Genomic DNA, 23,967 nt, shown 5'->3' on the forward strand with positions numbered 1-23,967 from the left:
AACTCCATCGTGACAGAATGGAGAAAAAACCTTGGGAGAAACCAGGATCAGGTCAGGGGGCCTTGGGCTGAGGGGACTTGATGATTATCTAATCAAAATAAAAGAGCAGCTGTGAGTCTAGGAGAACTCACCGGTATCACACACACTCTGGACCCGTCGAGCAGCGGTCTAAAAGAGTTTATTTATTCACCAAACGGACACAAGTTTACTTCAAGTTTGAAGTTCAGTGTTTAAAAAAACGGAGCAAACGGAAAGAGCGATCTGTAGCTCTATAAATGAAGCATACAGACTTTATTAGAGCCACAGAAAAGACAAACATTTCAATGAAAATGCTCAATTTGTACAATTCATTATGTACATTAAACAATGATTCGTGGTGAATATAATGTAATATTTAAATGGAAAAACTATGTGAATGGGCTGCGGTGTGGCTCGGCAGAATTTCTGTCAGCTGCATTTAAATCTGGGTCTGAAGCTTCTCGCTCTGTTTCAGCGTGCAGCATCACGTGTCTAAACAAATAGCACATGCTGTCAGTAATTTCAATCACTAGAGCTGCTCTCCTCACTGTACAATGAAAACAGACCCTTCTCAGCCACTCAGCCAACCAACACAACCCGGAAAACTATCGGCATGGATTTTTTGCAGATAACTGATTGTTCCAGCAATCAACTTATTGGTGCTAGTGTTGTCAAAAGACCCGGTACTTCGGTACAAGTCGGTACTAAAAAACCCGGTTCTTGACGCATACAGCGCTATGATTTCCGTGAAGCAGAAAACGTGGAGGGAATCTCAAAATCCAGTCATGAAAATGAAACTTACATTTTAATATGGACAGTCAAGGAATTTGTTAAAGTTAGCATAACTTAATCAAATCAAATCTCCCATATGGACCAGTATCTGTAAATGTTAAGCTGCAAAAGTTTGTTTAAAAATATGAATCCTGCATGTTGTTCTGCGCGTCTCTGGTGTGAATGAATGATTTGTTTACTACATAGACTGAAGCGTGTGACGCTTGCAGTAATTTCAGCATCTGCGTCTCAATGAGACATAAATACATAAACAACATCACCAGAACTGTTCTGAGTCACTTTACAATCATTTTAATTACCGTTTCATTTGAGTAAAAACCAGTGTCAATTTAAAGCGGAGTCACTGCAACCAGGCCGTTTCCCACACATTGATTTATTACAATATCAAAACTGACCGCACACAATAAGATTTTCCAAAAGGCTTTGACTTCATTGAATAAACATGAGCATTGCACGTTTCAAAAATCAAAAAACCGATGCGGGTGTTTTAGTATCACTGTATTTCATAAGGAAACCGACTGTATTGAGAAATTTTCATAGTAGCAAATTTTTCATTGCATGTACTGCTTGCTAAGGGCAGCGTTTGGTGAGCTCACGCACTGCTTAGCAGCCTTTCATCGGAGGAATATGTATCTCTCCCCTCTTAAAGCGCCTCCTGCTCGGCAGAAAATGAATTTGCAGATAGATGTATATATGGGGGCGGGAGGAGTGTATAACGGCTGTGGGAAAACACTTGCCACCCGACAAAAATAAAAGTTCATTTTTACATAAAGGCATTGTGCTACAATCTTACTATTTTTAGTTAGAATGATGTGAATACTGCATTACTGTTGAAAAAATCAATTAAACTTTATATTTTTAAAGACATAAAATCACTCAATATTTTCTTCCCTGTTTAATTTTCATAGCAAATTCCCTTTATTTAACACAAAAGAAAATGTGTTTTAAATTTCATTAATTAAACGACAAATTAAAGTTGGTGAAACTTTTTTAATGTTTTTCATAATATATTAACTTGTCGGAACCACCATTGGCATTGGTTTTATTGTAATGATAAAGTTGTGTTTTTTTTTTTGTTGTGTTTTTTTTAGCATATTTTGTGTTTTGCTTTGGTAACTGAAACTTGGTACTGATAACCGTGTATTTTCCACTGGTATCGGTACCGCAATACTGAAGTTTGGTATTCCCGTGACAAACACTAATGGGTGCCAGATTATCGGACAAAACTGGAGACAGCAGACCTAACCTCTCAACTATTGAACCGATATTGGTGCACTATTGAGCCATCTTGTTGTGCACGAATGAACCACTAATTTGTCCACGTTTGCAGGCCTGTATTGTGCACGAATTTAACCGATATTTAATGCAACTGTTGAGGCCCTGGTGGTGCACTAAGTGAACCGATATAGTCGTACATTGATTGAGTGATTGAACTTGAGAGATTTTGGGATCCTGGGACAGGGTGAAACAATGCTCTAGTTCCTGGTATAGAAATTGACCTCTTTTGGAGTCGATTTCCCGTTACTACTCCTACTCTAGAATAGGCAAACAACCCGAGCACATGAAGGTTCACTAGTTGGTCTGTCTAGTACAATGGCTCTTTGGTTGTTAGATTAAGCATCAAAACTGAACACGAACACTGAGGCTGCTCAAGGATTGGCGCTGAAAACCCCCGTTTTTGGAGAACCTGAGCTCATGAGCAGTTTCGGTCCTCCCAGGAGGACTATGCTTTGTAAGCACACACCTTCAGCCCCCACCATCACTACAGTTACTGTGCCAACAACAAAGCAACCGACCAGGATAGCTGACATGCTGATTCACGGCAAAATAATAAACTCTTCTAATTTTACTTTTGAGCTCTTTTTACCCTGTTCTTCCCCCCCCCCCCCGTTATGAGGCTCAAGTTCATTTGAAAGGCTCTTTTGGGGGCAGCAACTCCTTTATGGGCACACATTAGTGGCATATATATATATGTAGTAACTATTATATTCCTATTTTTAATTGTATTAGCTGTTTGCTGAAGTTAACAATTAAATAAGAAGGATAATTTTCTTAGTTGTACAGATTAAATGATTATTGGAGCTTGATTATGAAGTGTGAGCTCGGAATTGATGGGTGTGTTATGTTCACACGTGTGTGTAGTTTGATCCTTTGAGCCCCCGTCTCTCTGCCACGCACTTGAACCTGCGGTTAGTAGAGGAACGCGAGGGTGACCCCCCGATCACCCTTGACACCAAACATAGACAACCATCCTGATGTCACGGTAAGCTCACACACAGCTGTCAACGCAACACAACCTGATTGTCTTAAAGAGCTTGTCTGGGTGTGTTTGCCACTGGTGGTGGTGTTTTTCCTCTATGCAGGCGGATCTGATTCTGCAGCGGGGCTCAGGGTTATTTCCTACGTTAATGCGAGCGTCCGTGGGGGGGGGAATCGCGAGACGTCACGGTTCCACTGAGTCCCAGGGAATCGACCTCAGGTAAATGCTCAACAGATAAGCTCGGTCATTGGGTATTTGTGGATTTGGTTACAACAAAAAAAATGGTTGGAGCGTAACATGGGGTGAAAAAAATCTGAAAAAGCAAATTTTTGTCCAGTGGGTTGATAGAAATGATAACCTTATTTAATAAGAAGCAAGCAATATGTTTTCACACTTCCAGGGTTTAGGGGATCATAGGACCATGTAACTAGTCTATTCCCATTTAAAAAGGTGTGTTTTTTTACCTGGAAGGACCCATTCCTCTCTGCTTCTAGCCAACGAGGTGTACTTTTCCAGTAGACTTGAAAAATGAATGTATGGTTTTAGCTAGTTTTTTTCGGAGACAAAAGGCAGAGGTGCGGAAACAGTTTAGTTTTTAAATAAATAATACAGCAGTCTTCGTTTTGTGAAAACCACAATGCAAATCATGGAAAGTGACTAAAATGCTAGAACATTCAACCATTGGCAAAAGAAGTTAAAATTGGTCAGTTGAAATTTTTAAGGTGAGAACTTAGTTTGTACTGAAGTTTCTATCGGATTTGTCTTTATGCAAACAATCCTTTCTGGTACAATCCCGTTCTGCTCTTCCCTTTTGAAAAATAAGTGGGGGGGTGTGCTTAAACTGTCAATGAATAAAACTATAATAATAATGAACTATTACAGTATTTAAAAAAAAAAAACGTACATACAATATACAAACAAGAAGTCTAAATTTTAATAAGGAGCGTCGTGCTGCCCTGTTAAATTGTAGTTATATTTTAAAAACACATGTGAATGTTTAACTTATGACACATCAAGTTTCATAGAAATGGGGACCTATTTTTTTAGCATAGAGTTTGGTTCAGTACAGAGTAGGTATGAACTTACATGGAAAAAAAGCGCTTTTTAAGTTCAACTATTTGCCCTTTATTTAAATATAAATTTAAACTATAATCACATTTTCATTGATTTGACAATAAATATTCAATTAGGTGTCCTCAAAAACATTACATGTCAGTTCACACTTAAGTATAAGTATAGGATTCTTTAATCTTTATTCTCAAAAGTATTATTTATTCCTTTATGACAGAAAATTTAACTTTACATGGACTTGTGTCAATTACACTATTTTCATTTATTTATTTATTTATTTATTTATTATATTGATAAATAAATTGAAGTATTTTCTTCGGATATGGCCATTATATGCCATCGAAATTTGTCGAATCAAAGCTTAACCTATGCTTGAACCTGAGAGCTTACTTCAACCAAAAATCATTAAACAAGCTCCAGACATTGAGTCATAATCTTCCTAGTATCTTCCAGTCATGTTAAGACTTGTGATTGCCTCTGTCTGATGAGTATTGGTATTAAAATGACTGCAACAAAAAGTCAGTGTCTTTAGTCTGCGACTTCTGCTTAAAGTGCGATGTGGTGGGGGGGGTGGTGAGCCTTACAGCTGACTGCACAGTATCAGCTTCAGTTGTTATATATCTTGTTTCTTTCTGTGGTTATAATGATTGAATGTAATCTTCCAATTGGTTGTGACTCAGGGTGGTCCCGGCTCAGGCAGCGGGTCTTGCAGGTGATGGTTCATGACCTTTGGCCTGAACTTCCCTTCCCCTGCGACGAAGCCTACGGTTCACATATCTTGATATTTGGACGGGTTTTATGTGCGTAGTGGTCGACAAGGCTTCGGCATTGAAATCCCAGTACCAAAAAAAATTATAATAATCTGATTAATTAATATGTTTAAAAATACTATTTTTTTAAGAATTTCACCAAAAAACCAATCTGGCTTCGAAATTCCATACATTGTGCATTGCTAATAATTGTTTTTCAAATGATTTTAACATCAGAAGTAAAATTAGATAGACCACATTCATTTGCAAGGTGGAGATTGGCAAGGTCAGTTCACGAGCCGTATGTTCGGGTATGTATGCGATGCCAACAAGAAGCCTTCCGTAGATCCAAATACTTCGTCTGATCATGAACCTGAAGCTGAGCAGGCCGCGCTCCCACCTCTCCATTAGATCCCTGCAGTGCGGTCAACGTGTTCTAATCTCCTGAGCTTTGGCTGTTCTGCGTGTCTGTGAGAAGCCTAATAAACTCTGCCCTGCTGTTTGTCATGAGCTCTCGCCCTGAATTCATCAGAAGAAGATACAGCCACATTATCTGGTCAAAAGGCCTGGTGACATTGGACACCAAACTGGTGTTGTCTGCCAGTCGGCATAGACAAACATCGGCAGGAGAATACACTCTACGCCCCTTCTCGGCTATAGTCCCAGCTTGACTCGTGTGAGTTTCCCTACACGCGCGATCCCGAGGTCGACGTGTGGGTGCCGACCGGCGAGGTTACCAGAAGGGGCTGGATTATCAATGTGTACTTGCCGGGGCACTAAGCTAATGTGCATACATTATTTACAAGCTTTACCTCACAACGTTTTAGTAATATAATTACGGGAACTGATTCTTTACCACTAGCAAATATTAGATCCAGTCCCTTAACCAGATCCTGTGAGGAAGAATCCATGTCAGCAGCGCTGGTACAGGTTTTGCATTTGCTGTTATTTAATCATGCAGTTCTGGGTTCTGTCAGACAAAACAACCTCTGCTGACTGAGGTTTTTGAGTACAGACAAAAGATTGATCTGTTTTTGATGGAATCTAGGTAATAAAAGAGATCTGCGGAATCTAAAGTATTGCCAAAACTTATACTAAACCTTCTGTACAGCCTAAGGCCCGTTTGGAGGCGGGAAATCCCAAGTATTAGCAGCATAATAAATGATCAATCATAAAATGACTAATATGCCAATAAATGTAATGTACAATAACATTGTCGTGAAGGTCAAAGTGATTCAAATATTCTTTACCTAAAGAAATGAAGTTAGCAAATGAAGAACTAATGCCAATTATTAACAATGAAAAATATATGGTTTGCCTGGTGGCTTCTTGAAGCCTACACCATAAGTTGCTACTTGAAAATCAGATTAGATGCTTGGCTAGACCCCTCATGATATTCTCTAAAAAAGATATCCTCTTTTTTTTTTGATTCTGTAGGTATTTCCTCACCTCAGACTGACCATGCCGAGGATAAGTCACTTTTTGGGACATAGTGCGGAGCACTGATGCAGGGGTACATCATCCTCTTTTATCAGACTGATCTAGCTAGCAGAGAGTATTCTGTCCTCACTTGTCTAATGCACTACAGATTTGATGTGTGGCAAAATATAAACTAGCCTTATAATTTACATGGACAGTTGTTGTTAGTTCTGGAAATTAAATCATTCCAGAAAACCACTTTTTCATGAAGTATTGAAAAAAGGTTTCAAGGATTATGAATTTCATAATTTTTGAAACATCAAATCCCCCCAATCATAATTTCTTTGCGACATATGCATGGATGAAATAATAGTTAGGACATACCACTGAGCAGTTTTATGAGGGAGGCATGCTCTTCAGAGTATGCTTTTCCATTGCCCTTATTCTATAATTTCTATGTGGAAATATTTCTTCTAGTAGCAAACAAGGGTGAAACCATTTAAGCACATTGAATTGCGCCTGCAAAGCGACATGTCTGCTGCATTTTTTTTTTCAGTGCATCCTCGTTCAGAAATAGGACTCCACCTGGAATGCCATTGTTGACCTGTTGCAGGGTTGTTGATAGATCACGTCATTTGAGAAGGTAGGACCACAGCCCCAGTCCAACATCCTCTTCTCTCTGCTCCCACAGAAGAACATCGCCTCTGTCAGCAGTCTGGCGGCATCGTCATAGCGGCCGTGTCGCAAGTGCGGAGGCAACATGAGAGTTGTGACCGGCGTGGTGCAGTTACGTTGCGCGTCGGACACAGAAACCGGCAAACTGGATGGTGGTGGTGTCAAAGGTGGATGCTCTGCAGGACAGATGTGCCAGATGAATGAAGCGCGCACTTGATCTGTGTGTAGTGTGAGGCTGGAGATTAAATACTGTCATTGACAGGATCAAGTGTGATGTGGAGTGTTGTGGTCCAGCTGATAAAGCGCCATAAGAGAATACGAGATCCCCAATCACCAGAAATGAAGCAGGAATCTCTGACGTAAAAACACACATATGAGTGTAGTTTTTTATCTGCCCCAAAGAGGATGTTGAGGATTGTAATGTTGTAAATGGTTTGGTCTGTGCGCCTTGTGAACGATGCCGGTTGTATGTCGATGCGGCCTGACCAGCAGCCAGACGCGAATATCTACTTTGGGAACGCTCTTCCTGGAGATGAACCTTCCCATGAGTCGTGTGACAAAGAGGCGACATCTAGGGGTACGTTCACAACACGGGCCATGACAGAGTGCACGTAAGCAGAATGGAACACTCTCACTCTGCACTGAGTCCATGCCTTTGGGGTTTCAGTAATTTTTTTAACTTTAAGATTTAACATATCTAGATTTTAAGCAAGCCTATTGATCAATTACTCGCTGCTTTGCCTTGTGAATACAAATGAAAGGAATGTTGTTAAAATCATAGTTAACTTATTAGGGCCTAACTTGCCATATAAAAGATTAGTGAAGTACTATTTAAATTGCTGTGATTAATTGTTTTCAGTTATTGCAATTCCAAAATATATTAACGCAATTAATGCAGCAACCATTTTCTTCCTAGGCCACTCCTTTGCCTAGCGTTTACCACTAGACTACATGAAACAACGGCTATCAAGCATAAGGATGCAATAGAGAAAGTTAATTTCGTATTTTTCGGCTGCGCATGTCTCATGTAAGCAGCTTCTCTGGTAGCACAGCCACAGAAAAGCCGTTTAAGACAACATCGACAGTATTCTAGGCATCTGAACTTCTCTCCTTTCACGCACACCAAACTACACACAAAATTGTCAAAATACCAGTTTTTGGCGAACTTCGTGAATTTATAAACAGTCCTTAAATGACCGTTAAAAACAAAAAAAGATGTGCGTCATGTTCATCAGGATTTAAAGAAGAGACCGCGCTGCCTTTTAAACTGAAACATGCATGCAAGTTTCTTTGTCACTGCATGGAAATCAATAGAAATGTTTTTTTAAAATTGTAAAATATTGCTGTCTTTATGACTTGTTTCTACATTAATTTAGAGATTCAGTATAAAATTATGACAATATGTTGTCTCTGGATCACAAAACCAGTCTTAAAGTTCAACTGGGGTATATATTTAGCAATTAGCCAAAAAAGAAAAAAAAATATCATTGTATGCGCGTCAAAATTATCGATTTTTCTTGTTATGCCAAAAAATCATTCAGAGATCATCAATGTAAAAACAGATCATGTTCCCATTGAAGGTATTTTGTAAATTTCCTGCCACATGTAAATGATATCAAAAACATAATTTTTGACTTGTAGTAATATGCCAGGTGCTAAGTAGTATTCATTTGGACAACTTTTTTTTAAAGGCGCATTCTTCTCAGTTGTATTTAGCATTTTTTTCCAGATTTACAAAAAATAGTTGCATCTCGGCCAAATATTGATCCTTTCAGATGTCATTTAAGACTGGTTTTGTGGTCCAGGGACACATATAAATATATTCTTTTAAGATGCGATTCATTCCACAAACATTCATTTTGATTAGTTATTTCGTCTTTATTGTGATCATTGACTAGCACTAATAAAACATCGTGAAAATGAATATAAAAACAAAGCAATCTTTGGTGTGTTGCGGTTTAGATGAAGCTGTGTGTGTGTGTGCTGTGTGTGTGTGGTGTGTGTGTGATGGTGTGTGTGTGTGTTGGTGTGTGTGTGTGGTGTGATCTGTCTGCAGGCGTCTTGTACCAGCTCAGCGCTGTGAGCACAACTTCGCCATGAGTGGTGTTTGGCAAGAGGTAAAGGCCCGCACAGAGGACTGAGAGGTGGTGGTGAAGACCAGCGTTCCTCTGGCGGGACATCTGCAGGACAGTGCCCTCGAGCTCCATGATGAGATAACAGAGTTAGGTAGACTGAATCTCATTCACAGAGCATCACTGTATTCGTGATACTGGCTTTAAAAAAAAACAAACTCCTCAATTAAGCATTTGAATGTTTTATCCATTGCAACACTGCATTTTGAAGAACGTTATGATGTGAATGAAACGAGAGCAAAGACTGACCCTGCCATACATTGAATTTCAGGTTTTATGAGAAACTGCACGCTGTTGAACCCAGAAGTTGAAGTTGAGGAGATATGATGTCCCCAAACTCCCTGCTCAAACTCCAAACCAACAGGTACCTCAGCAGCTGCAGCCTTTGCTTCACATCAACACTGTACTGTCACACAGTTTTAGACCTGCTGAACCTCATCAGATATCATGTTGCTTTGCTGTGAATGTGAGCTGTTGCTGCCCTACAAATAACACACAAACACAGTGTAACATAAATGCATTACAGACCACATTATTGTAAGAAATTATTAACCACAGGCTGTTGGATTATTAGAACATAATTGCACAACCCGAGGTGGTGATTGCGGCCACGATAATAATAATTCAATAGACCAGAGTCAGTTATTCCTGCTTATACTACGGTTACCACACCTCAAGACATTGTTCAGATGTTATATTTCAAGACGTTCAGGTTTTGCCTCCTATTAAAATGCTCTTGTGTGTAGGATTAATTTCTTACTCAGCCTCATCCAATGCCCCTCCGTTGCTAATTCAAAAACGTATAATTTTTAGAATAATGCAGTTATGAGGGAGAGAGGGAGATTAAACTTGTGGTGCACCACAGAATTACCTGAGTCTGCTGCATCTCTCATTAGTGGTCAGGGGCAGGCATCTCAAATAGCAAAACTGTAAGTTTATCTGCTACAAAAAACAGCGGCGGTTATTACTCGCTCGCTATGGTGAGAAATGTCATGTAGCATTTTACTTGCCTAAACTATTTTATTGATAAAATCATAGCAGGCAAATCTTGCCCTACGTTTCAGCTAGCCAAAATTCCACTGTGTTCCTAGATGTCTTTATTTGAATTGTATCTGAAGGCCGAACTGACTGTCCTCAGAAAACGTGTCTGCTTGGTTTATTTTAATTTCATCTTCACTTATAAATGTCTGAAATGAATATTAACAGCAGCGTTGTACCAATGATGCGACGGGCCCACACCAGACTTCCTCGTGCTACAGGCTGTTACGGGCGAAAACACCTACAATATTCCAGGTGCTGCCTTAGAAGCTCAGAGGGGCCACGAAGAATGAATTTGCTTTATTTTTGTTTCTTTTCACTTTTGTATCCGCCTTTCTTGCCTGTTGTATAGGTCAAATCAATGAAAATATTGTGCAGCCCCTCTATTAAAATGGATCAGATATTGCCTTAAATTTAAAAAAAAAAATTAAAAATAAGTTAATGATACTGCAGTATAGGCCTGCTTAATAGTGCTTGCCAAATAAGATTCATTACCTTCAGATTTGTTGATATTTGTGTATTGAAAATATTTTTGATTGGCATTTAAAACTCCTATCTGATTTTTATTATTATTTATTAAAAAAAAATAAAAAAAAAATACACTGTACAACTTCTGTAAATCATAGCTTCACTTACTCTGCCACTTATATGTATATAATATTACTCTGCATAATGACAATAAAGTTTGAATCTAATCTAATACTAATCTAACGTGACAGACCGCTATAGTTAAATTCATTTTCGGGCTCTGAATTAAAATCAGAACAGTACCTGCCTCCGAAGGCGCTACCAGCGGATTTTTGAAAATTTTCGCGAGCCCTGAATAGAGAATAGAAAATGGGTTTTGTTTTGTGATAGTGGGTGCCGAACGACATGAGTGGTGAGTAAGTTGATAGAATTTTCCTTTTTTGGCGTGAACCATCCCTTTTAAGTGAAAGATTTAACCCTGTAGGGGTTTGTTTTGTGAAATTGCTCTACATTTATCCCACTGGTCGAATGGCTGCTTTTTAAAAAACAAAATGAATAAATAGCACACAAATTATTTGAAATAATAAACAGAGAAGCACATCCGTGTTGGTGAGCGCCCGGGGGCTTTATAACGTTTCCTCATTGATAACGGTCCAGTCATAACATTGTGTTGCCCACGGGACAAGACGGTCATTATAAGAAATATTTTACTGTTTTTACATGCTAGTCAATTAAAAAAATGGTAGAATTTAATTAAAATACAATGAAAATTAGAATTAAGTACTCCAGAGATCCATCAAATAATATTGAGTAACATGTTCAGACAAAATGGTGGGATCTTAAAACTTAGTTCCATATCATCAAAGCTTTGTTGCGGAGCAGTACACATTCTAGGCTGTGAACTGTGTCGTTATGTGGCTGTAGCGATGGACTTGAGGGGCTCCCTGTGCCTTACCGTGTGCTGGACTGTCCGGACAGGAGCTGCTCCTCGTTTCAGTAACGTGGGATGATAAAGAGTCATCTGACTTCTGGATCTCATGACAGGAACGGCATCGCCTACAGATCAGCCTCACAGGAAACCTTCGGCGTCAATCAAAACCGTCATCATCGCTGTGAGTGAAGGTAACATGCAACTGAGTGACAGTCTTTAAAACACACCATTATTTTAGCCAAGTTATTAAGTGCATTTTACTGAACGCTAACTTAATTAAAAACAAAATAGAGGATATTCATTCATTGTAGAATTGCAGAGTTTAGTATAATAATGCAGCTAAATAGAATATTATAATATAATTGCAGTTTAATCAACATATTAAGATAAAAGACAATTAGCTCATAAGTTCATTGCTCATAAGCGCGTACAGTGAAATACATGGCTATGTGTGTGTGTGTGTGTGTGTTTATTTAGCAGTTTCAGGCTAGTTGGATGGTACTATCAGGGCTGATACTTACATTTGTCAAATTAATGTAGCAAATAAAGGACTGTCCATATCCCATACATATAGGTCTTATGTTCTGTGTGGGAATCCATGCGGAGGTACTCTTAATTGTAAATGAATATTTGAGTTAGTTAGTATTGAGGGTCAGCAGTCAAGCGTCTTTTATGTGTGAACGGCTGCTTGTGTTTGTTGTGAAAGGTGGTGACCGTCTCTTACCTGAGTACGAGCAACTTAGTCCGGTCATGCACAAGTATAACAGAGAGGCTGTGTCCGCCATCCCGCTGGTAGCTGTTCTGACCTTTCAGCGTTCATTTTCAACGACAGCACGGGAGAACACCTTACACAGCACAACTCTGTGCTCCGCTTGCTCCACCAACAGGTAAAGCAACGCACCTTCTACCATGACTACTGTGTCTCTGACTACACTGCAGCCCAGCAGCAAGACAAACGCAGGCAGCACTCATATTATAATCAACCAAGACTTCCAGGGAGCATGTTAAATGTTTATGTTTTAACATCATCAGTTGGAACTAATTTATTTAACATGCTGTCAGTTCTGATAAAACCTCCCGGTGTCTATTGGACATCACGTTAGAAGTTAACGTTAATTTTTTAATTATTGCTAGGTTAAAACTCAGTTTACTGGTAAGGATTCAGTGACTAATCAGAAATAATACATTGAGGGTCAATGTTAAAAAAACATGATCAATAAATAATAACTCATTCAACATATCCTTGTTTGTTACAGCCCTAACAGCAGTGAACATGTGTTTATTCAGAACTTCTTCTCAAACTCTTGCCACGTCATGGGACAAAAAAAGCACAAGTCATAATGTAACCAACATATGTCACCATGTTGGATTCTCTATGTGAAAAGAGGACTATCTGGAACGCAATCTAGATGTTTACACAAAGTACTTGCTGTCTTCCATATCAGCTTTATTTTTAATGTGAAGAAAGAATTTCGTGCTTTTCTTTCAGTGGTTTCATAACATAGTAATGTGCAGTTACTGTCTTAATGTAATACTACGACACATGAAGCAGACCTCGTTCCTCCTAACACAGAGAAAAAGGGATCATACTGAGGAGTCATAATATGGGTGCAAATCAAGAAAAAAAAAAGAATGAATGTTTTTTTTACAAATATTCAGGCGTCAGAAACATAATGTTAATATGTAAGGTGGTAATTGCAGACTAAATAAAAAACCTGAGGGAAAAATCATGTGCATATGCTTTTGTAATGAACTGTATTATGCGTGCAGGGATGATTGGTCTGGTGCAGGTCAGTAAGGGTTCGAGTAACGGCCACGCTGGACAGTGGGACGGTGAATGTGGGTCTGAACCTGCTGGTAGGGTTTGGGACTCGGAGCAGGCCGGGATCGTAGATTTCCTCGCACTGCCGGTCCAGCATGCCATTCATCCGGCTGGAGAAACCAGCGGTCTGGTCGTGGGAGACGTTGTGTGCTTTTCTGCACAGTTGTTAATCAGGAGGGTAAGAGAAAACACCGGACACATAAAATCAAGGACAGTCCAAAGTGCAGTGTTTGCAGACTCATGGCTTTTTCAGTGAGTAGTTGGAGTATCCATGAAAGTCACTTGTTCATGTGCAGGTGTGTCAGGTGTGTGGAGCTCGTCGTCCAGCGCTCGGCTGGAGATCGATCCCAGGACTGGAGCGGCAGTAGCACAGAGACAGGGGCATCAGTCAGTGTGTTTATCTACGAGATCCCCCGGTTCACTCCGCACCTACAGAGCGGTGAAGTTAATCACATGGACTTCAGTTTTTGGCGATATTCTGAGTCACGATATTTAGAAGGAAAAATCATGAAAATTCTTTGGTGCAAAATTGTGAAACACTGGGCAGATTAAACAGTACTGTTATTGTAATGCTGTAGCATTTGTTTAGGTTTTCTAATTGGAAGGTGCGTCTCAGACCGTCCTGGTCCTGATTCCTGCCAGTGAAGAGGGACCGACACCCTCAAAGTCCTGATGTCAACCAGGAACCCAGGAACGCAATCTCATTGGTACAGAACACGTCCACGAATTGCAGTAGAGAGAGACGCTTTCATGCTTCTCATATAACACAACTGTTTTACCCCTTAAAATGAAATCCAAGAAAAAAAGGAAAACGAGATTTTGGGGAAAAATAAAATGGATTGCAAAGAACCGCCTGTTAGGGGTCCTGATTCCTAAGAATCACAAATGCTGAATAATTGTTTAGTATGACTGCATTTTAATGAACACAGGCCAAATGTAAAGTCTCATACACAGGAACTGTTCCATTTTGTCATAATCCATAGTAATTAGTAAAGCATCATATACTCATGATTGTGCTTTCTCTTTCTGCAGGGAGCTGCTCGTCGTCTCAGTCAGACAGCATGGCTCTGCTCCACCCAGAGTCCTCCGTCAGCTGTAAGCTCCGCTTCACCAGCAGCGCTGTGGATTTCTCTCCTCATGACGTCTCCCACACTCACACGGCATTCGACGCCAGCACGGTCTCTCACTTGAACCTTGCACTCCAGCCTGGACTTCAGACTGCCAGGTTTTAACACCTTGACCTGTTATCTATTCCTCTGACCCCAGGTTTTCTACAGCTGCGCACTGAGCTTCAGCCCAATGAGTGACCAGCAGGTGAAGGTGTTGAGCCTGTCTGTGACGGAGGTGGAGGTGAGGGCCGGCGTGCAGCGGATCAGTCTTCAGCGTGAGGAGCAGCTCAGCGCCCGGCTGCCTGTCCGTCCAGGATCTACACCGATCAGACAGACATCATCCTGAGCAATCAGCACCCGGCTGCTGAAGCTGACCGTCTACGGGCCGGCAGCCGCTCTCCAGCAGCTGGACGTATGTTGTGCATCCCTGTCTGAAAAGTGAAATGTGTCTGACAGTCGGTTCGTTTTTTGTTGCGCGTTACTGTAGGCTCCCAGATTGGTGGCACGTGTTGACGCCTGGCTCTTTTGTCCATGTGTCGTGAAGAGCAGTTTCCTGACCTGCGGGTGTGGTAGAGGAGAAGGAGGTTTCCCTCAGCTTTCCCAGCTACAACAGATTCCGGTTTTCGAGTAGTGAAGCCGCAGGGATCGCTGACGGCGTCCCGTGTCTGTGAGCAGCACGTCCAGTGCTCAGGTGCTGCAAATCCCCGTGTCTGTCATGCATCTCTAGCAGCCAGCAGCACTTCTGTGCAAGGTTTGTTCCTCAGCCTCTGTCTGACAGCACAGTGAGAGACAAGTTGATAGTCAAAAAGGATCCTTCAGAAGGATCTCAGCATCAGGAACATGTGGGATGGTTTATTTTTAATGGCACCCTTGATCATTGTTGGAAGAATATGTTTTTCTTTAGAGCATTTCACTGCAGATTGTTGTTGTATTGAGGCAGAATGTATTGCACAGTTTTTGCAAAGGAACTTAACTTCTGGATCTGACAGCAGTCTTTGCATTGCAAACCGCAAGTAAACAACTTTCATAATGGAGTTGTCTGTAAATGACAGTTTTATTATGGATAATGTTTTTCAAAGCACTCACAGCAGTAGTGGGGGGCATTGAATCTTTTTCCCATGCAGCCGATCATAACAGTGGTCATTTACTGACAAGCCTTCTGGAGACCCCACAAAAAAAACTGAAGAGGCCAAAAGAGGCAATAAATAGCTCATAATACTGGACACATGCTTCTTCACTTTTTCTTTCAGCACATATAGCAGATGGAGTGGACGGGCCCAGTATTCTTCAGCAGTTCATCGACTCCTATCAGTGATTCTTCACTTTATTCGCTTCTTTGGCTGCCACTGCTGTTGTCATCACGGTAAACAATGTCCACATCCTGCCCAACACTTTCAGTATCTGGATAATTGGTTTTCAGACAGTGATTGTTCCTACAGTTTCATATCATCATATATCTTAATTTTCTGTCTGTTTGTACAGTGTGCCATGCACTGTTTTTCCCCGAGAGATCCTCTCAATCATCCTGCATTCATCCAGAAGACTCCGCCCCCTGCAGGTACATGTTTCCTGCAAGAACGAAATCAGATATAACTGGAATAAATGCAACACAAGTAACACTGATCTTTTATCATATATTATTAATTGCAGCAAAAACTAAATAGTAAAATTAGTGACCTTTATCCACCCTCTATAAGCCTTAGAATCTTAACGGTAGATCACCAAAACCGCCTGTTTATTTTTGTATGCAGATGCCCTCACAGCACTTTACTGTACTTACTCCCATCTGGATCAGCACTGAATTGAGAAATCTGTTGCCCAAACGTTACCTTTGGGGGAAGCTCATTTCAGATGAACTTCCTCAGAAGTGTGTGCAGAGCCGCAGGTGCTACACACAGATAGAACTGACAACTGATCTGACAGACTTCACCACATGCTTGCATCATTATTTCTTCTCGTGTTTAGAAATAGTAGTAACTTCACATGACTTGTAACAGCTGTGTGTGGGCAGCTATGGCCTGATGGTTAGAGAGTTGGGACTTCTCACTGCTGTAGTGTGTGCACTTGGATGGGTTAAATGCAGAGCACCAATTCCGAGTATGGGTTTACCATACTTGGCAAATGTCACGACTTTCACTTTTTTTTTTCATTTTTTTCAATAATTTGTAAATGCTGCTGTTTCTGGCAGGTGTAGCGAAGCTGACTGGAAGCCCCTTCAACAGCAGCATGTCCTCAGACATGAAGGGGAAGCCCAGATTGCGCTTGTATTCACCAAACTACAACTCCAGATACAACCGTCTCCACCTGAAGACTGAAGAAAGTGCCTTCCCACACAGGAGTATAAGCGTGCTGGAAGATACGTGTGTGAGAGTATTGCTTGCATGCTTAAAACGATAGCTTTTTCATTTGAATCCTCGTGTGCTGAAATGCTGCATATCTGATTGAATATAGCAGAGCTGCATATTGTTTTGCTTGTGTTTTAATTATTTAAACATTTGCGTGTGGAACTTTTTCCCCCCAATAGTTTTCATAGCTTGAGACATTCAAATTTTTTTGTGATTTGTCATGTTAAACTGTTTTTTGTTTTCTGAAGCTCAGGATAACTTTTGAAAAGTAAAAAAATGTGAGACTGCGGCTCGTTGATGTAGCATGTTATTTGTGAAAAGTGCAACCACTGAGTCCGTCCAAAGTGCTCTTACATGTGACCTACTGCCAGTCTTTTATTTTAGGAACAATATTATATATGATTTTAAATATGTTGAACTCTTTTGAGTTGCGTGCAGCTTCCTTTCAGTTATTGATGTGAATGTTAAATATGTTTAGGGCTTAATTCAGTTCAGTTGCTTCGATTCAAAGGGCTTCTGCAAGGACTGACTGGTACTCTGTGAAGCAGCAGCAGCTTGACATGATTGTTTGCTGTTCAGATAAAGCATCAGTCCCACCATAGATACATTACACTGATACATGTGTAACTGTGAATGTTGATTCAAGAAATTTGATCATTATTGACCGAAAAATGCCTCACGCCTCGTGAGTCTGTGTAAGTGAGACGTTGATGATTTTTATAGTATCTGCCTTGTTAGCAAGAGCCATAATGGTGACTCATAGAACTGCTGTCACTGATAAACCCAGGGAATTGTGAATCTGTCATAAGCTTTGACTTTAATCTGTAGATGTAACCACTTCTGAGCCTTTGTCAATGTATGTGCTCTTCTGCCATTCATAACTTCCTCAAACCTTAACAAGCTTGTTCCTATATTTACACCGAGCTTTGTACAGCAGGTTTGTCATCTATAAAAATTTAAATATGCTTTTTGTAAGTATCACAAGTTTGCAGTTTTTTTTACATATTTGCCATTTAATTTTTTTTTAATTATAAAACATTGTGCTATATAGAATTAATTTGACCTTCGATGGGGGGAGTTAGATTAGGTATTAGCCTTTCAGAGGAAAAATAGATTATAGAAAATTTTTCAAAAAATAGTTTGTGAGAATGCAATGAGAAGTGGAATTTCAAAACCACTGGTTTCTGCTGGCTTTTAATGAGGAAGTAAGGCTGAATTCAGAATAATATACTACTGCAATATCCTTAGATGACCAAATATACACTGTATGTACAATTATTAGGCAAGTGAATATTCTAATCATATTTTTAAAAGCATATTTCTAGTTCCAAACCACATAAGTCTTCATAATTACTGAGTATAATCAGTTTACAGGAGTGTAAGCATGTGTGTAATTGTTTGATGAGGGAAGGTGTGATTTAAATTGGCAAACACACTTTCATACGTGTATAATTATTAGGAAGACTTTTACTATGGGGGAAAATGTCCAAAGACTTAACTGACAATGGAAGCCAAAAAATTATGAAAGGGTCTATCAGAAAAAATGCAGCAATGCATGACCCATGGACAATCAAGCAGTTTGCCAATAATAGTAAGCAGGTCACAGAAAAGATGTTGAGAAGAAATGCCAGCATTTTCGCCCCCAACTTCCACCAACTTCCCCTTCAGGTTCAAGAGGTCAGGTTCTCATCCCAAGAATCGCTAAGGAAAGCTGAATCACTTTACAAAATCACAGGACGGATCATCAATATTGAGCCACAGAAATACATGAAGGCTTATTTTTCAAAGGTTTTGTGGTCAGGTGAAGTCTTGGAGCAGAATGGCAGGGCCTGTGGTCGCACTCGCTAATGGACACGAGCACCAGTTCCAGTCAGACGACAGCAAGGTTTGTGTGTGTCATAATGCTGTGGGCTGCTGTTAGTAATGATGAGCTAGGTTGGACCTTTTTGGGCTGCAGACAGACTGAAAATGACCTCCCAAAACTACTGCCATTTTCTGGAAGATACTTTCTCCATATAGTAGTTCAAGAAGTCAGCAGAATTCAAGAAGCTCAAGATCTTGACGCACGACGACGCTGCTCCATCACATGCAGCCATGTGCTCTACTGTTGGGCTTGCCTAAAATGCTTCTGAAGTGACAGAATAATGGCCTGGCCCCCTTGTTCACCTGAATTAAACCTAACTGAGAACTGGTTGGCCCTTCTCAAGCATGAATTACAGTGAGGGAAAACAACACATCTGGGAGGCTGTGGTGGCTGCTTCAGCTACAGCTGATCGAGAACTGATCAAGACACTCTGTGGAGGGACGGCTCATGAAAGTCAGGTGGAAAGCAAGGGTGGCTATAATGGTCGCTGTTTTTTTTTTTTTTTTTTAATGTTTACACATTAAATTCACATTATTAAAAAAAAAACCTTTAAACTTTATAAACTAATTGTAATCTAATATAGTCTAACTTTATAATCTAATTGCCTTATAATTGTGCACACAAATATTTGGAAAAGTTGTGTGTGTATATATATATTATATATATATATATATATATAGATAGACATACTGTATAAATAATTCCAAAAAATTCAAAATTAAGTTTGGGACTTACAGAATTGTATCTCTTCAACAGTAAAATTAGTCATGAAAAACATAAATTGCAATAAGTATTGCATAGTAGGAGAGTGTTATGCAAGTATCATATTTCAGCATTTTTTTTTTTTTTTTTTTGATGATTGTTCTATGGCTTTCAGAAACTTTCTTGCAAAAATGGTCTTGTTACACCATCACCACTTCCTCCATGTCCTCTTCAGAAACCTGTGTTTCAGTATCTGTGACTGTAGTGTTTTCCATTGTGTTGCTGTTATCATGTCTTCAATCTGTAGTCTCATTATCCTGCAGTAGCTGGTTTTTGGGCTCCTTGTAAATGTTATGCCAAAATACCCTACAGCCAGTGCTGAGTACTACCATGACCTAATCCAATTTAGCCACTAATCCAATGTAGCTTCAAACAAGGTTATGAACCTTTTTTTTTTTCTACATTAAAGTAGGATTACTGTACTATGATTCCATTTCTAAACTTATTAAGGAATTTCATGTTCTTTTTGTTTTTAAAGGGGTCATATGATGCGATTTCAACCAATTTTCCTTTCTCTTCGGATTGTTACAATCTCTTGGTGCATAAAGAAGATCTGTAAAGTTGCAAAGACTAAAGTCTCAAACCCAAAGAGATATTATTTATAAAAGTTAAGACTCGTCCTCCTAAAACACCTCGTTTAAACACGCACCCACATGTCTACGTCACGATGTGGGAAGATTTGTATAACGCCACACGAATGTTCATGCAAAGAAAGAAGACATAACCTTTGATTCTCGCTGTTGCTGCTGGTGCCATGTTGTGGAGACGCTGTTTCGTTGTGAAAGCGAAAATACTTTGGTCTTCCACAAGAAGACACAACTAGAAATCAGTGGTTAAGTTGTATTTATCACCCCTGTTCCAGAACAGTTCAACCCAAATATTCAGATGTGTGCAGCACATTTTATGGAGGAACTGTTTCCTGATCCTGGGGTTGGGGGGGAGAGAAGACTACAATGAAAGACTGTTCTGACTCACAGTCTGTAAGTTATGTTTTCATATATAAAGGATTTGCCACTGATGAGTCAAAACACGTTTTTAAGCATTGTGATTAAGTAGCGCTTGTTGTTTGTCCCCCGATCAAAAATGCAGACATGGTTATATGTTTTACACACGGCACAATGCAACACAATGCGTAAAAACATAGTATAAGTCATTATAATCAGTAATTATCAGTATGTCTCCACTGGATGCAACAAATGCAGAGTTTTGTAATGCGTTTTTATTGGTTTTTGTCTTGTCGGCGCCAGTGTGTCTGACCGGGACACAGGGGCATCACAATATGGCAAGGGGGTGTAACATTTACGTCACACGCTTGATGCAGTCTGCCAATCACAATGCACTGGAAAGCTGGCCAATAAAAAAAAAAATAAGAGCACATCTCGTTTTCAGACTGATGAATTTTTGTAAAAAACGACACGTTTCAGAAAGGCAGGGCATAGAGGAGAAACAATAATGTACATTTTATAGGAAAATAATGTGTTTTTTAACCTTAAACTGCATGAACACATTTCATTACACCAAATACACAAAATAATGTTCTTTTTAGCAACATCATATGACCCCTTTTATATTTTTTAAACTCTGTCATTGTCAGGATTATGGACCTGTCTGTGTGTTTTTGCTCTGTGACCCAGTTTTCTGTCTCCTGTTAATTGTTTTCAATTTTACCCCAGGTGTGACTCATTCCTCCATTATTATCCTGTCTTTAAAAGCCCTAGTCCATTCAGTTCTTGTTTGTCTGGTCTACTTTGTTGCTATGTGTGTTTCCTGTGACTCCCTGTGTTGGATGTACCCTGTTCCTGGACTCCATTAAAGATTGTTTCATGTATTCCGCATCTCCTTGTTCCTCTCTACACAGAGCGTGACAGAAGACCCGACCTAACAGTTACGTCCATTTGTCTCCCCTCTGTTTGTTTTCCATTTTTTCTCAGTTTTTTCTTTTTCCTGTGGTGACCTATGGATCCCCTCCTTTGCCCGGAATACCTCCTCCTCCTCCTGCTGGAGCAGGGGGAGAAATCGCTCGGGGCCCACACCAGACTGTTCCTGGTGCAGGCAAGCCTCACCAACTACCCAGATGACACGCTCTGTGCATTCTAGGACGCAGTTTGAATATCGCGTACAGAGCGCCGTCGTCCCGAGGATGGTCCCCGAGAGAATTTCGCCGCCTTTGTGGAGTGAACACTGGTGAGAAATGGATTTTCGATCCCCGCTGGCTCCCAGGAGCTAATCGCCAGTGCCACTCCCTGACCCAGAGCCCAGCCCACCATCTCCACCGATGACAGAGAGCCATTTCCTGCCATAATCCGCGAGCCAGAGCAGAGCCAAGCGACTGTGCAGAGGATCACCCCCAGAAGTTGAGCCCAACCTGTCAGACCAGGTGCGAGAGCCAGCTACAGAGCCCACCACGAGTGAGAAAGCAACGGACGTTTGTGAGGGTGGAGAGAAGCTTCGCCCTGAGAAGCTTGCATCGCGCGGTGAGGGTGAGCTGAGTATGGAGCGGTGTTTGGTGCCAAAACGAGGAGGGGGATCTAATAGAGTGGGAGTCTGAACTGGAGATCGAACAGCCCCCTCTTCTCTGTCATCTCCGCTGTTCCCGTCTAGCCCTCATTGGTCATTGTCATCATTGGTTCCCTCGTCCAGCCCTGAGGGGCTTCTGATCCTCCAGTGCCCGCTCCTCGAAAGTGCTCTCCAGGGCCCACTCCTCACAAAATGCACCGCCCTCCCCACCCGCACCTGCCTCCTCCACCGCTGTCGTCTGGCAGCCCCTGAATGCTCACCCTCAGCCCACCATCACAGGCTGTGCGAGCCCCGCGGGACTGCCAAAGTCCATCCTCCAGTGTCGCTGGGGGTCGGAGTATCTCTCGCCTCCGACCTCCAGCCTTTAAAGCCCAGATTCGTCCCGTAGACCCAGTGGCTCCACCTCAGCTCCAAGCTCCCTCACCTCCCACTGTCATCCGTCGATCCATCAGTTCCACCGTGCTCCCCTCATCCCTCCGGCTCCCACTTTGGTCAGAGTCTCGACCCGCCATCGCCTCAGAACTACTCTCCTCTGGCTGCACCTTGTCGCTCCACTCCCACCGGCTCCGTTGGGCCCCTTCCTCTCACCCATGCTCCACCTTGGTCCTCAGTCACCTGCCTCCACCAACACTCTGGCTCCACTGCCGATCTCTGGGGGATCGCCAGAGCCCTCGGCTCCACCCTGGTCCCCCCAGATCCTCAGCATCCCCCCGGATTGTTGGATCTCCATCTCTGCCTCGGGCTCCTCCTCCATCGCTGTATGGGAGGCTCCATGTATGGAGGACCAATAAAGATATATTGTATTGAAAGCTGAGAGGATTTCTGTCCCTCCACTGAATGATTTTTTAAACCATTTTGTGAACTCCTTTCATTTAACAAAAACATTTAGATGATCAGCGTTAATGTACAAATGATCAGTCATGTGTTTCATTTGTGACAGTAGCAATATACTGTGTTGCTCACTATGAGAAACAAATCTACTATAAAAAAACTTGAATAATTGATACTGAAGATTATAGATTTTACAGTTTAAAACGGATCAGATGTCTAAATACACTGGTTGAACTTAATCTGAGAACTGTGGTGCATCAAATATTAATGAAAGAAAACTGAGATGAACACATTTCTGTAACCCTCCATGCATGATGGGATGGAGTGAATGTTCCGCCAGCCAGGTGATCCCTTGTTGCCAAGGGCGACACTGGTACACACATGATGACCGGCTCGCCACACACAACATCACAACCCATATAACCTGCACTTGTGTTCAGATTTGTGTAAGTGTTGGCAAAGCTATAGCTTACAACACTGTGATTTTCACCAGAAATATCACAGGTGTGTGTGTTTTCCATGAATTTTAAAAAATCGACAGTGTGATATCCACAGAAAGAAAACAGAGACAAGTGTCCCACACCCCCCCCCAATTTTCATGTGTTATGCACATTGTTATGCATTTTTTTTAACATCGTTGTGCTGCGTGTAACTTTTGACTGTTTTTCATAATACAGCATGGCTTCCTGTGCTGTATTGCTTATAGCACCTATAGTGTATTATTCTATATAGCAACTGCAAGTGCATACAGTAATTCCAGGTCTGGACTGCATTAATCTCATTTCACCGAATTATTTCAGGTATTTCAAAGATCCTTACACGGTCCTCATAAAATCATACCACAGTAAAAAACGGACAATAACAGAGACACAAACATTGATCAAGCAGACTAAACAGATGGAGACGAATAATGGGATATTTCTTTTGTTTTCTTTAGAAATTACTTTTTTAATATTCACGTAGAATTCTCTCTCACATCTTTGCATTATCACCTTGGAATTTGCATGAATTTTCAAAAAAACAACCAATGGCCCATTGTAAATTTATTCCTGAAAATATTTAAATAGAAAGAGGACATGGAGGATGAAAAACTTTTGCATGCCCTTAAGCATAATGTCAGCCATTTAACATCAGCTTCTTAAACTGAATTGATTGCATTGAATA

At 40.8% G+C, this 23,967-nt stretch overlaps 1 pseudogene; it reads left to right on the forward strand.

Moving 5' to 3' along the window:
- LOC122135153 overlaps positions 1-21,533 on the forward strand; it is a 33,834-nt pseudogene extending 12,301 nt beyond the window's left edge.
- Positions 21,534-23,967: the final 2,434 nt, after the last annotated feature.

The sequence above is a fragment of the Cyprinus carpio genome, chromosome A23, assembly GCF_018340385.1.
Source record: "Cyprinus carpio isolate SPL01 chromosome A23, ASM1834038v1, whole genome shotgun sequence".
Classification (NCBI taxonomy): domain Eukaryota; kingdom Metazoa; phylum Chordata; class Actinopteri; order Cypriniformes; family Cyprinidae; genus Cyprinus; species Cyprinus carpio.